Genomic DNA, 16,058 nt, shown 5'->3' with positions numbered 1-16,058 from the left:
GTGTAGAAAGCTTGAGTAAGAGTCTTTACTGCTATCTTGGGTTGACCAGTGCTTTGTGAGTGAAATTTGGTTCATGGGAAATCCTAGAAACCAATTGCCTGTGTGTGCATGTTTGTGTATATTGTAATTATATTTTGCCAACATAAAGGCGGTGCTCCAGCATGACTGCAATTAAATTCAAATAAGTAAAAAAATATAAAGAATATGTTAATGGCAAGGTGGTGAGCTAACAGAATCGTTACCTTGTCAGACTTGGTGACATTTCTTCTGCATTTACATTCTGAGTTCAAATTCCGCCAACTTTGCCTTTCATCCTTTTGAGGTCAATAAAAGAAGTACCAGTTGAGTATTGGGGGCAATGTAATTAACTTATCCCCTCCCCCAAATTGTTGGAATTGTGCCAAAATTTTAAACCAGTTCATATTAATGGCAAAAATGGTACTTTCAAACAAGAATATCCTGTTGTATTTATTCTGTACAAATTTCAAAGATGTTCTATTGTCACTTTTACTCAGAGGCAATAATAAGCGATCAAGACCTTTAGTGATATACTGTACTTGAGAAGACCCGTGGAGCCAAGTGAAGTTTTAGTTGTGGCTGATGCCAGTGTCACGTAACGGGCACGTAGAAAGCACCCATTGCACTCTTGGAGTGGTTGGCATTATGAAGGGCATCCAGCTGTAGAAATCGTGCCAAATCAGACTGGAAGCTGGTGCAGCCCTCCAGCATACCAACCTTGTTCAGACCATGCAACCCATGCCTGCATGGAAAGCAGATGCTAAATGATGATGATGATGATGATGATCAAGTGTAATTTGAAAGAAATGTACCAAGTATTTTAAGAGAATCCCGTAACTATGTACAGGCTCTCAAAAGGTCATCATGGTTTGGTTAGTAATGATATCCAGCCCAAGCTCAGCATGGGGCGGAGAACACACACCGAGACTTTAATTTATTTTGCTTTCTTACATATTCTCTTTATATGACACATATAAGGACCTTTATAGAAATATGTATATCAGGCATGGGCAACCCTTTCTTTGAGAAGTGGGTTGCACTCATCAGCTGGGACACACTGTTAAAAAACGAATTGAAGGTAATTTTTCATTAGGTGTGCCATTCAGAGAGCCCCATAGGACACAGGTTGCCTATGCCCGATATCTTATCTTACATCTAATAAAATGCAAAGTGTGACCCGTTGATCACACAAGAGGGAAAGAAGAGTAAAACAACAAATGGAGTGGGAGTGAGTGACAGTGAGAGAGAGGTGCTGAAAAGTAGTTGAACAGCTTTCAAAGCTTTTGCTTTGAAAATGCTGATATTTAGAAATAAAACTGCAAATTTTTATTGTAAATTGTATTTACTTTATCAGTTTCCAACACACACAGAAGCACACACATAAATATAAGTCTGTGTGTATACACGCACACACACATGACGTTAAACACTTTTGTTTTCAAAATATGTTTTTGTCCATTTTTCTATACTTGCCCTTTCTGATCCAAACCCTAGTTTCCTTTTCCAAGTAAAAGATAGCATATTTTACTGATTTCATCAATCTAAAATAATGTAAACAAACATACACACGTGCACTCACATTCACATGCATACAACATGCATATGTATGCATATGCAATAAGTGCAAATAAAAATGTATGTATGAATGTGTGCATATATATATATATATATATATATATATATATATATATATATATATATATATATAGAGAGAGGGTGGAGAGATATATCTACAAATAAATGTATATATATATATGTGCACACATATATCTATGAAAGTATATATATCTATCTACCTATATATTTATCTCTCTATATATAAATGTATATATATATAAATGTATATATATATATATATATATATCTGTGGCGACTCCGGCACTTGGGCTGTTTGTTCTTAGCCTGAGTATAAATTTAGTAAAGTGACCGTGCATTTGCAAACTGATTTAATTTCTGCCAACACTGACTTCAAGAATATAACTGCAACCAGTAACTTGGGTTCCTTTTATTGAGCCTGGTCACAATTCATTTATTTTCGTTCAGCTTCTGGTAGTCATCTTAGGGGTGCCCTGTGTCAAAAAATATCATTCGTAGCGACGTTCTCTCGACATCGTTCACACGTGACTGACTCAGGCTCAGAAGTTACAGCCCACGTTGTTACCTATAAACATAAAAATTAAAAGTAATTCAAATTCAGTGTTTTCTTGAAACCATAAATTTCTATAGAGATCAAGATTTAAATGCCAATCGATGAAAAGTTTCCGTTCTACAATATTCTTAAAGGAACGGAAAATTATCCCAGCAACTCAGGCTAATACGAATGAGCCTGGCAGGTGTAAAAGACTAACTGGCATCACTTGTCAAGAGTACAGGTAACAGTCAGATCGCTGATGTTTGCTGCACACTCCGATGTCGTTATTTGATCGCTGTTACTCTGTGCGACTGTGTGTAAAGGGCAGTTGTGTTTTGCAGGGTTGCTTTATTTTTACCTTAACTTAGAAATGGAGAAAGACATAGTGCTAGGTAGAAAAAAAGACCCAAGCCATTTGGGGTTAGAAATAAAGCAGGAAAACATGAAATTCTTTGAGCAGGCATGTCTCTTATGTGAAATCTGTGATGATCCTGAGCGACACTGATGACCTGGAGTTGCCTCTGATACTTATGTATGTGTGTGTGTGTGTATGTGCATGTATGTGTGTGTATGTGCATGTATGTGTGTGTGTCTGCATGTATGTGTGTGTCTGTATGTATGTATATATGTGTGTGTGTGTGTAAGCATGTATATATATATATATATATATATATATATATATATATATATGTGTGTGCATGTGTGTGTTTGTGTGTATATACATACACATACATTATGTGGACGCTATTTTCAACCAAGATGTTCCCCTTGTATCTGATTCTTCAAGTGCTTTAATTTTGTATGTTGCAAATCTATTTATTAGATGGATGATATTTATTAATGGTTTTTGCCATTGTGTTAAAGTACCATTTTCTATCATTAATGATGCTGTCAGCATTTTTAGCGAAATGGGCAAGCTGGTATATTATAGTAGTAATACTGATAGAAATATGTATTATATAGTAGGGACTTTGATAAGAATATATAGTAGGGGGTCTTGATAGAAATACAGATTAAATTAGTGACTTTGACAGAAATATATTTAAAGAAGGGATCTTTGTGGAAATATATATTGTAGTAGAGTTCTTTGAAAGTTGTTTTCATCAATGAACATTTACTAATTATACATTATTGATCTAAATCAATCAATCAAGTTTATCTCTTGATATACAGCATCTTCAGTGGGAATTAAACAAAAATGTTTGCAGTAAAAGTTCAACTTTATAAATAATTTAGAGAGATAAAAATATGAAGTGAATTGGAGGTGTGTGTGTGTCTATGAACTGAGAGGTTATAGGTTTCTATCAGCTAATGGTTGTGTATTGTTAACTCATTGTGTGTATGTTTGTGTGTGTGTGTGTGTGTAGATGAGTGAAACAATTCTAATTTTGTGTATATCAGACAGTTTGATATGTGTGTGTGTGTGTGTATGAATGTGTGTGAATTGTTTTGATTTTCATTCTTGTGGGATTGAATGTTTACATATGATGTTGGTGTTGGATATGATAATTGCCATGATAATGAGGATTTCTGTGCCGTAAATCTCATTATTTCTTTGGTAATAACATATAATTTCTTTACATAAACACTAGCATTACATCACATCATCTAACATTTTTAGACATGAATTTTGTGTTTTCCTAATTTCACTGACATTTTTTCCATATTACTATAAATACTCCCACTTTTTTTTATTACGTAAAATTATACAATCTTCAGATTTATCTTTTACTTGTTTCAGTCATTGGACTGTGGCCATGAGGGGGCACCATCTTGAAGGGTTTAGTCAAATAAATTGCCCCCAGGATAGAGTTTTATAAATCTGGCACTTAATCTATTGGTTTGTTTTACCAAACTGCTAAGTTATGGAGGCATAAACAAACCAACACCGGTTAAACAGTGAGGTGGGAGTGAACACAGGCATAGACACACACACATGCACACGCACACACACATGAGGGGATTCCGCTGATTCTGGCAATCAACTTCACTCACAAATCATTGATTGGTCCAGGGTTATAGTAGAAGACACTTGCCCAAAGTGGCATTCAGTGGGATTGAACCCAGAGCCACATGGTTGCATAGTGTGTTTCTTAACTACATGGCACCTAAGTGGTAACTGAAACTCTAAGTTTCAATGGCTTTTCGAATCCAGTGGTGGGGCAGCCTCAATTGTAACATGGCAGGAGGCATTGAAGCAGTTGTTTCATTTTTTTCTGAGTGTGTAGAGACAGCTGTAGTGAAGGCAATGGTTTCTAGTGAGATAATGGATAATCTTCAGATGTTGGACTCACTCAGTCATTAAACCCGTTGAGTATTTACTTTTGCTTATTTCAATCTGGTTGTTCAATATAATATTGGCAGAAACTAATTGCTATCCAAAATGTAAATAAATGAAAATTGAAGATAAAATAAATGAAATTTGGGTATTTTTGCCATAAATGTGTTAGTGAGCCTTTAATAAGTTCATCATCATCTCACCATTTTTATGCCCACTTTTCTATGTTGGCATAAATTGGATGAAACTTTTTGAGGGAGTTTTTTTATTAATCAGATATTCCCCTGCTTCCTGGTGTCAATCCTTTCACATCTTACAGCTTGCAGAGATAATTTGAAAATATTCTAAAAACCAAGATACATACAGAAAGCTAATTAAATATATTAGCTAATGGCTTCTGTTCTGTATTTGTACATTTAAATAAGTTTATATTTCAGATTTTATTTGTACTTTCATTAGGAGTGGTTTTGAGACAAATTTCATTATACATTTCTGTCAGAACTCTTGTTAAGCATGAAACATGACTTTAACATTTTGGTTTCAAATTTTGGCACAAGGCCAGCAATTCTGATGTACAGGATAAGTCAATTACATTGACCCGGTGCTCAACTGGTACTTATTTTATCAACCCTGAAAGGATGAAAAGGAAAATCAACCCCAGCAGAATTTGAACTCAGGACATAAAGACGGATGAAATACTTTTTCCCAGCATGCATCACTTCCCACCTTACATGACTTTAACTTATTAATAAATAAAATATACGTGGCTGTGTGGTAAGAAGTTTGCTTCCCAACCACATGGTTCCAGGTTCAGTCCCTCTGTGTGGCAACATGGGCAAATGTCTTCTATAGCCTCAGTCTAACCAATGCCTCGGAGTGAGTGGATTTGGTAGATGGGAACTGAATGAAACATATATATATATATATATATATATATATATATGTTTCATTTCAAGCTCAACAAGAGTTCTGAAAGAAATGTAGAATGGAATTTGTCTCATAACCACTCCTAATGAAAGTACAAATAGAATCTGAAATATAAACTTATTTAAATGTTGTACATATATATATATATATATATATATATATATATATATATATATAAATAAATAAATGTAAATGGATATTGTGTTTAGACTCCGCCAAGCTGTCCCATTTTACAGTTGCAAATATAAAAATATTCCAAAATTAATATTTAAAAAAAAAAAAAAAAAAATCCCTTCTCCAAACTCTGCATTAATTTCACTTCCAGGAATTTCATATAAGAGATTCTCAACTGCAGTTGTTTGATTAAACAAGGATTATTAATTTATTATTACTGTTTTTCTTTAAGAATTTTATTGAAATGTAGAGTAAAGTGTATTTTAGTTAGGAATTTAAAACAAAAGGGTTAAATACTTTTTACTTTGAAATAGCATTCCAAAACTTTCAAATTGATCCCATGGTACCATCTTGAAACTGTATTTCTCTTACTTCCTGATATCATAACTATTTTCCCTTTCCCCCTAGGTCTGGCATCAACAGGTTTACAGTTTGATCTTGAAGAGAGGTTCTCTTTGGATTGGCCAGCCACCATCCCTTGATTAAACCATTCATCTTTCTCAATACCACCAATAGTATAATTGCTTTAATGGTGTTTCTCATGCTGGTAAAAGACACCCTTTGGTTATGAATGACCATGGAATTGCACCTAGAAGGTTCCTCTCCAAGGCACAAGTCTGGGCAAAGTTGTTTTTATAGAAGACCAGAAGTCGCCCATGCATACCAGCGTCACTGGCAGAATTGTTAGCATGCTGGACAAAATGCCTCACAACATTTTGTACAATTGTGAAGGCGCATAGCTCAGTAGTTAGTGTTGGGCTCATAATCATATGTTAGTGAGTTCAATTCCTGGACTAGGCTGTTTGTTGTGTTCTTGAGCAATGCACTTTATTTCATGTTGCTCCAGTTCCCTCAGCTGTAGAAGTGAGTTGCGACATCACTGGTGCCAAGCTGTATCAGCCTTTGCCTGGGTTCATATCAGTGACATGGAGAGGGGATGCTGGTATGCATGGGCGATTGCTCATCTTCCATAAACAATCTCATATTGGTATGGTTTGGATATATCTGCAACATTAAATATCTCCATTCTTCTTCGACTAAACAATCAATACTGCCTTGTATCAACAGTGAACCCCAATATTCTCAGGCATAATCTCATTGCTTTCAGCAAGCCTTTTCATACTTTTCTTGATTGATGGTCATGTCTGGAATGCCTCTGATCATAAGTTTGTCTATCAAGACTGGCTTGGAGGCTAAACTGTAACAGTACTCTATAACCCAATAATATGTCACTCCCATCTTTCTCCCACTTTCTAGTCCTCTCTCTCTCTCTCTCTCATGTTGCCTCTTTCTTCCATAGTTAACTCTTCCTCTCTTTGTCTCTTCTTCTGCTCTTTCCACCGTGCTCTATCTCTTCCCCATTTCCCCCCTATATTCAGTTTGCCTCTCTCTCACTGTTTCTCCCCCATGCTCTGTTCCCTTCTCCTTCACCATCTCTCCACCATGCTCTATTTCCCTCCCTTCCTTCCTCCTCTCTGCCCATCTCTCTCTCTCTCACCCTCCTCCAGTACTCAACAACTGTCTTCCATTCCCCTCTGTTCAATATTTTATGTAAATTAATTGTTACACATTTAATGGATCCTACAGAAATCATTCCGTTGTTTCAACCTCGCCACGCATCTCCCCACACGTCGCTCGCTCTGCATCACCACCATACACTGTCACGGCTCCTCCACCACTCTTTACACATATCTAGAGAAAGAGAAAGAGCCTTAATAATAGAGAACCAATATATACAAGTGTGTAAGTATACACACACACACACACGTATATATGCAGTAGATTGTAGGCTTTACCATGATCGAATAAAGGTAGGGGTGTGGAAGAAGCTCGGATAATAATCTGCCCTAGTTGTAGAATTCATTGAAATGTAGAAATACCGAATATTATTATTATTATTATTATTATTATATTATTATTATTATTATTGTTATTATTGTTATTCTTGTTATTGTTTATGTTGTTTTAGTTGTTGTTGCAAATCAACAATGGTTTGCTCTGGTTTGTTCTTCAGTTGCTAACACATTATTTCTGATTCTTTCAAGTCTTTGTAGTTAAAAAACATTTATTTTACTATTTTTATGGTCTTTGGTCCACCTCACCCTTTTCCTCTCCCCCTAACTCTCTCTTTCTCTATGTAGGCATACACCACCCTATTACATCTGGTATTGCAGTTGTTGTTGCTGTTCTATGTCCACATTGCCTATTGGTTTAATCAATGTGTCATATACAGTTTATTGAATTGCCAATCAGACTGTAATCTTTTATTAATATTGATTTTATATCCATAATGATGTAAAAACTAATTTAGAGCTTTAGAAAAATATAAATTCTCCACACATGCGCACACACAATCACCCACACTCACTCAGCCACCATACTCTCCCATCAAACACCTCCACCACCACTACTACTAATGCAACAAGCACCCCCCCCCACCATTATACTTCATTGCCAACCCATTTTCCCACCTCTGCCAACAACCTATCCTCTCACCAAACACTGAACAACCACCACACATGCACCCATTTCACTGCCACTCCCCCAACCCCCATCTTCCACCACTCCCCCCCTACAATTCCACCTCACTTTCACTCCTCCACCACAGAAGGCAAAAGAAAAACTAACCTGAGATTAAAATGGTGTTACTGCTACTACTATAACCATTTCTACCACCACCACCACCACCACCACCACCACCACCACCACCAGATTTGTGAATACACAATACAGTATTTGTCAAGAGCAGACATTATTAAATCATTCGTCTTTTTATGAGAGGTGTGTATGTGTGAAGAGAGGTAGTAAGATAGTGACCACCACCAAGGAGATATGTGTGTGAAGAGGTGAGGAGATAGTAACCGCCATAAAGAGATGTGCGTGTGTGAGAAAAATTGGTGAAGTGGTGCTTTATGAAGTATGGGTCATCACTTGAACAAAAGTTGATGAAAACTTCTCCAAGGAATTGGTAAATTATTGGGTCTGATTCTTTGTGATTATCCTGCGAGTTATCCTGTTCATTGGATTTATTGAGAGCTCCTGTATATGAGCCATCAAAGGCACCATTGCAGTAGTGTTCCCCAACTGTTTTTCACAAATGTTTCCCTAAAAAGCATTTGGATGCACACCACCACTTCTGCGTCAAATGCTTTCCTTTTGTAATAAATTTAGTGTTTTTGATTGAATTTAAAATAAATCTAAACAATTTTATTACACATAAATGTACATTTCTATCAAAGAAAAATAGAAATGAAGGATTATTAATTATGTATTAATTATGTATTGATGTGATTAGTATAGGAATAATTAAAACAACACACATTCTTCATGTGATCCCTGTGATTGATGGCCATCAGCAATTTTTGTGATATTTGGTTTTCAAATTTGATGAGTCGTTAAGTTACTCTACTATTCATGGTCAAAATTTGATTTACTGCACTAAAACCGTTTCCCACCACATCAGAGGATCAAAAAGCATTTAAAATATCTTGACTGCATTCCACAATATAGACTACGTTGCAATCACATTTTACATAAGCTTTGATTTTCAAAAATTGTTATTCTAGTTTGTAGATAATGTTTTTGTTCTTCTATTTTGTATGCAAATAAGTTTTTTACCCAGTCAGGAATTCTTTCTTTAATCAAGTTATTAAGTCTTGCCTCAGTATCTTCCATCGGTTCTTTTAAAGGTCTTTTAAAGGATCTTTGTCTGTAAATAATTGTGAAAGGCTTTCCATTGATGGCAACTAACAGATTGCCATCCTACCAAGGTTTCGCTTGTAAAATTCAATTTTACTTATAAAATGTTTGACAGCATTCTTTGTGTGAATCAGATTAAAATTGTTTCCTTGCATTTGCAAATTGAGGTTGTTCATCTTGTCTTAAATATCAGCTAAATAACTCAATATCTCCATAAATAAAGTCAGTGTCTTTTTTTTTTTGCTAGTTTCATTGTGATTTATAAGTAAGAATTCAACTATTGTGTCATAAAGGTAAAAAAAGACGTATTTCAAACAGGTTCCTTTTGAGGCTCCATCAAACTTCACTGTCAAGAAATTGTTTTGAAATTTTCACTATTCTCTTCATATAATTGACAAAACAGCTTACCATTTAAGGTCCAAACTTTGGTTTTGTTAAGAGTAGCTATTACTAAGGCCAGGATTGAAGGCAGTTGCTTACCAAGCTTTTTAATCACAGGATGTTGCTATTAAATTACACAGTGAACTGCAAATAAACCAGGCTCTTCCTTTCACTTCCTTTCTCATATGACACCAGATCAGCTTGGCGACCTGTCAATATTTGGTGCACCATCAATTGCATGATATCCTTCTGCTTCAAAAGGGTTTGCATTTTTCTTCAAAGTAACTGTTAAAAGTCTGAAACTTATTTCTCCCTTTGTATCCGTTTTCAACGATTTGCAGAAAAGTATTTTTCCATAATTTTCTTTTTTAACAAAACACACGTAAGGCACCAATGAAGCTTTGTTCCACCGTACTGTTGATTGGTCAGGTTGTCTTCCAAATTCTGTCCTCTTAAGTTTCAATATCCTTATCTATTTCATCAATCCGTTGAGAACCAGAATTATTGCAGAAAGAAAACAGTTTTAAGATATGTGTATCCTGATAAAAGTTTCAGAAGCTGAAAGTGTTATTAGTAAATATATATTAGTGACAGAGGCTGTATTAATACCGAGAAATAATATTTATCCCCACTTAAATGTGGATGTTCTATTAGAACAAAATATTCTGCAGGAGATACCATGAGAGAAATTCACATAATTGGCTTTTGGTGCAAAATGCACTCATTTATATTGCTAGCAATATAACCAAGAGTGCATTTGGCACCAAAAACCAATATGAGGGGTTTTCTCAGGGTATCTACTGCAGTATCGTTTGTCCTAACAGAGCATTCATGTTTATGTGGGGATAAATATTACTTCCTAGTGTTGTTAATGTCTCACCAACTATGTTTAGTTTTCCACATTTAGCTATTAGTTGTGATATCTTGTATGAAGCAATATGACAGTTGTCAAGTTTTGGGGCCTCTTTCAAATGTCTCCTTTATCTTTTTTGTGGCTGTAAAACATCATATTGAACATCTTTCTGGGTGTTTTCTCTAAAAGTGCTCTTTTAGAGCTTGATTTGAGAAAACAATTTTTGGAAATAAAGGCACATAGGTTATCTGAAAGATAGAGCAGCAAATCCGTATTGCAGGCAGTTTACATAATATTGGTAAACGTTGGTTTTATTCTTTTTCTCTTTTTTGTTATTGGCAGAGCTACTTGAATGATTTTCATCGTATATTTCTACTTGCTTATAATGATAGGAAAAATCTAAAATTTAAAAGCAAAAGCGTTTTGCATTATCAGTATTATGAAAAATAAAATATGTAATTAATAGTACTTAATGTGGCAGAATTTTAATTGAATTACACTATGTAATGGGCTGTAACCTTTTTTTTTATATATGTTTTTTTTTCTCTGTTCTTGATACTTTGTTTAAATGGTTGATCAAATAAGATGAGGTAACTAAGTAGCTTTAACTATTTGTACAAAAAGCAAAAAAAATAATTAAATGCATAGTTTAAAATGATTTGTTTGTTGAAAGAACAACAAGAAAACAATGTATTTTAACAGAAACAGGATATTTTTATCAGCATGTTCTTCTCTGGCAAAAATCATCAACTATCAAAAATTATTCAAAATGTGCAAATGCAGGTTCTTTATTGAAAAAAAATTTCCCTCTTTTTATTTTTCATTCCCACCAAAATGAAAAATTAAATGAAATGGCAGTTTTCCATATTTTAATTATCATTTTTTAAAAATATTCTTTGTAAGAGAAATAAAAAGGGAGTGCATTGCTATCTAAACTTAAAGTTAAAAAACAACTCAAGCACGTTTTAATGAGCAAGAGTGAACATCAATTTAAGTAGGCTTAAAATGAAGTTATTTTCTTCAAAAGCCTGACATCTGTGCTAAGGTTTTTGAAGATTCCATGGGAGAAAATTTGCAATTAAATACTTTACTTACCTTGTTTGTGATGAATTTTTGTGTGTGTTGTTTAGTAGCTATCTTCCACACACACACAGGTGCAAAGCTTGAGTGACTAACAGCAAACACTCCATATGAATTGCACCCACTAGAAGTTCCGATATAGGGTTGCTATTTGTAGAAATTCAGGTTTTGAAAGGCTTGTTTCTACAGCTGGATTTTTCTGAAAATTTGTCAGTTTGAGTCATGTGGTGGTTTACTATCCAGTTACTGCAAGGACTATCCACTCTTTTGAAGACCAAGTTTAATATTTTTTAACTAGTGTTGCCAAGCTGCCTGTGATTGAACGAAACAATAATAGGCTGAAACTAATTGGGTGGTGTAGCAAGTTCCCTGAAAACCTGTCAACTGATAAAGATCAAAATGACATCAGGCTAGGCTACTGCTTGTACACACCCTACACCGGTGCACAAAAAGACTATTTGTACATCAGTGATTTTTGGGTGTTAGTGCAAAGAAAGGACTCTGATTTTAACTGAAGCATATATTTTTGAACCAAACTGTTTTAAAGTACAAAAGAAAAACATTTAATCTATTAAAATATAATCGAATTTGATGGCATAGTTTATTTTTCTTCCCTTATCCATACTTCAAAAATGACTAAAATGATATGCAAATTTGATCACCTCTTCCCTCAAGCTTCTGAACTCTGTGCTTAATATAATTTTAGTCACTTGTCTTTTCTTAACTCAAAACTCTCCTCTCCTAAGGGCCAAGAGGGTGGCAAATGGACTTCATTAATGAACAAGCAAGAAATAGCAACCAAAGCTCCCTCAACTTACACCTTGGTACATTTTAAAAGATATGCCACATTTTATAACATAATACTAGCTGCACTATCTAATTAAAAGACAGGCTGCTACTGTCTTTGATGATTGGTGCATTCAATGTGGACTAACCTGGGGTTAAGTAACACAAATTACAATTCTATTGTATATCAGGTTCCATGTAGAATTCTATCTATGACCAGGTTACACTTCATAATATTACAGTAGTATTTGAAAAAAAAAAGTGAAAATACCAGTTTTTATGTGTCCTGACATAACCAAAATAAATCTTACACTGTGTTGCTATTTCAGTTACAACACACAGACTAATTTAGCAAACATTTACAACTCCAAAATGTCTAGTACCCTTAAATAAGTTAATAAGTCAACTGAATGAAAGATCTTTTCTCTCTGCAAAGATATCAAGCAATCATCCCAGTGCTGAAAATACTCATTCCATTTTTCAAAAAGGAACCCAATTTTGCATTTATTTTCCCTGAAGTTTGAGGAAATTTCAGTTGAGCATTGGAATATTGAAAGACTTGTATCTGTGGATGAATGAGTGAATTATTGAGGATCTTGCATCATTGGCTGAGTTAATTATCATGAATTAAAACTAGGAGAATATTTTGGCTAATATTTACTCTTTTACTTGTTTCAGTCATTTGACTGTGGCCATGCTGGAACACCACCTTTAATTGAGCAAATCGACCCCAGTACTTATTCTATCGGTCTCTTTTGCCGAACCGTTAAGTTATGGGGACGTAAACACACCAGCATCAGTTGTCAAGCGATGTTGGGGAGATAAACATATATATATATATACATATATACGATGGGCTTCTTTCAGTTTCTGTCTACCAAATCCATTCACAAAGCTTTGGTCGGCTCGAGGCTATAGTAGAAGACACTTGCCCAAGGTGCCACGCAGTGGGACTGAACCTGGAACCATGTGGTTCGTAAGCAAGCTACTTACGACACAGCCACTCCTGCGCCTATAAAAATGTGTGACACTTACAGCACCTAGGTTTCCCAAGCAGTCACCCATCTAAGTACTAACTAGGCTCAACATTGCTTAACTTCGGTGATTGGACGAGAACCGGTGCTTTCAACGTGATTTTCAACGTGATATGGCCGTAAGCCATATCCTGTTGTGGATAATCTCAATTAAGCAGTGTTGATCATTTGACAATATTAAATATGTGAAACCTTACAATATATGTATTTAGTGTGTGGAATGCTCTGTGGTGTATTTTCTTCTCAGCCATCTTTTTGCAAAGTATTTTATTTTGTTTTATTTTCTGAAAGAAAAACTAAAAAAAAAAATATTTTCAAAGAAATGTCACAGGTTTTGAAGGGGATGTTTTGTTTTTATATTTGTCCAAGAATTCAGGTTATTCTATTTCTTTTTATAGGTCAGTCTGTTAAGTTTGTTCTCAGAATATAATTTACGAGGTCACACATTGATATATGTTCATACATGCATATGCACACATACACACATGTGCATATGCACACACATACACACATGTGCATATGCACACACACACACATGTGACTAGGCAGAGGCATGGCTGTGTATTAATGAGTTTACTTATCAACCATATAGTTCTGGGTTCAGTCCCACCATGCAGCATCTTGAGTTGACCAGGACCTTGTGAGTAAATCTGATTGATGGAAATTGAAAATAAGCCAGTTGTATGTGTGTGTGTTTGAATTGGCATTGCATGCTAATTCTGAACAAAATTTGCTTTTTCACACGGGTTTGTTTGCAGTTTTCTATGCCTGGACCAAGAAAAAATATATTACCTTGCTTGGGAGGTTGGTGACAGTAAGGGCATCCTGCTGTAGAAATTCTACCTCAGTGAATCTTGTCTGACCCCTACAAGCATGAAAAATAAATATTAAAAAGATTATAACACACGCACAGTCGTTCACAGACTCTATAACCCAAACTTAGAAATAATAAATTTCCATCAGTTTTGATAACGAGTATTCATTTATTCAATTAACTGAATATCCAGCTCATTGAGCTGGTGACTGAGTATTCCATAGACATATGCAACTTTTGGACAGAATCGGTATAATACAATAAATGACAAAGCTGTACTTTTGAATTATATACACCATCCATTCAGCAGGCTTCCTTATTAATTCCATCTTGCTAATTTCAGTCACAAGGCTTGGGTTGACCTGAAGACATGGAAGTTGAAGTGAACACGAGAGCTCATAATTGGGAAGTTTAAATTATTTGGCCGTGTTGCATTCACTGTGCAAATGAATAATCTTACCCCCCTCTCTCTCTCTCGCGCGCACACACACACACACACACACACAGCAATATAGTATCTACATAAAGTTTAAATTGACCCTTTAGCATTTAAACTATCCATATCCAGTCCAAATATTCTGTTCATCATCATCATCATCATCATCGTTTAACGTCCGTTCTCCATGCTAGCATGGGTTGGACGGTTAGACCGGGGATCTGGGAAGCCAGAAGGCTGCACCAGGCTCCAGTCTGATCTGGCAGTGTTTCTACAGCTGGATGCTCTTCCTAACGCCAACCACTCCGTGAGTGTAGTGGGTGCTTTTTATGTGCCACCTGCACAGGTGCCAGGCGAGGCTGGCAACGGCCATGGTCGGATTGGTGCATTTTACGTGCCGTTCAAACTGCCCATATCTGGTATATCATGCCTACCCTGTAATGTCATTCTAAAAATAGGCAATCACATCATGGAAATCTGGAAGCTATGAGATAATGCATGATTAGCTCAAAAAGATGTGTACAAATAAGCATTACATTTGATAGACTAATCTGAATGCTAAAGTGTCTCTGGAATTCTCAACCACTTCCTTAATAATCCGTGCACTGAGCAGGTAGTTCCAATGACTGAACAAACGGCATAGTCATTTATCAAAACTGATGCAACATTCACTTGAACATTATTCTATCCCTTGATGTAATCACATTTAATAGAAATGTTTTTCAGAGCATACCACCATTTCCATTCAGGTTACTGGTTTATGCAACTCTACTTTCGACTGAGCAGGCAAGTCTCAACAGAGCTTTGGTGACCAATTGTTGCATTTCACCTGTTTCTATGCTTAAATGCGACATGGTCATGCAAGGCTAGTGATAGGTGTATAAAATATTCATGAATAAAGCAGCCTTGAGGATAGTGGTTTGTTTTAACAGTGCGGAATCTATAACCATATATAACAACTATATATGAATAGCTGGTGACGTTTAGTTGGTTGTTTAGTTGGCTTAGTGCCAGTCTTGTTACAATTGAAGTGTTGCTGCTTCAGATTCTGCTACCAGTTGTACTTGTGTTCTTGATATTTCTCATTGACTCAGTCCAGCTAACAGCAAATCGGTCCCATGGTGTGGTGCAATTACTGCTGCAAATAGTTTACAAAGTGTATTGAGGGAAACATCTGTATCATCCACAAATGCAATAAGTGCACTACTGTGATATGTGTATGTGTGCATGTATGTGTACATATTGACGTGTGTCTGTGTGTGTATATATGTATATATATATATGATTAGCAGACGTTACAGTGACTCAAGCGCTGAAAGTTTCATGTGTTAGTACTTATCAAACTAGCTTCCAATTAGGTGGGTTTTCCATTTTTAAGGACCCTATTCCATTTTCCTGCTTGTATTACCAAACCCATGTGTGTGTCATTGACTGGTATAGTAAAACT

General features: G+C 35.6%; 1 protein-coding gene and 1 pseudogene across 9 annotated transcripts in view; one reads left to right on the top strand and one right to left on the bottom strand.

Moving 5' to 3' along the window:
• The window catches only part of LOC115222095 (disks large 1 tumor suppressor protein), a 598,849-nt gene that overhangs the window by 136,228 nt on the left and 446,563 nt on the right, over positions 1 to 16,058 (top strand). The gene's annotated exons all lie outside the window — the stretch shown is intronic.
• LOC115222401 lies at positions 13,356 to 13,486 on the bottom strand (annotated as a pseudogene).

Source organism: Octopus sinensis, linkage group LG19 (genome assembly GCF_006345805.1).
Source record: "Octopus sinensis linkage group LG19, ASM634580v1, whole genome shotgun sequence".
Lineage (NCBI taxonomy): Eukaryota > Metazoa > Mollusca > Cephalopoda > Octopoda > Octopodidae > Octopus > Octopus sinensis.
The sequence above is the reverse complement of the archived record's forward strand: the minus strand, read 5'-3'. Positions and strand labels throughout refer to the sequence as shown.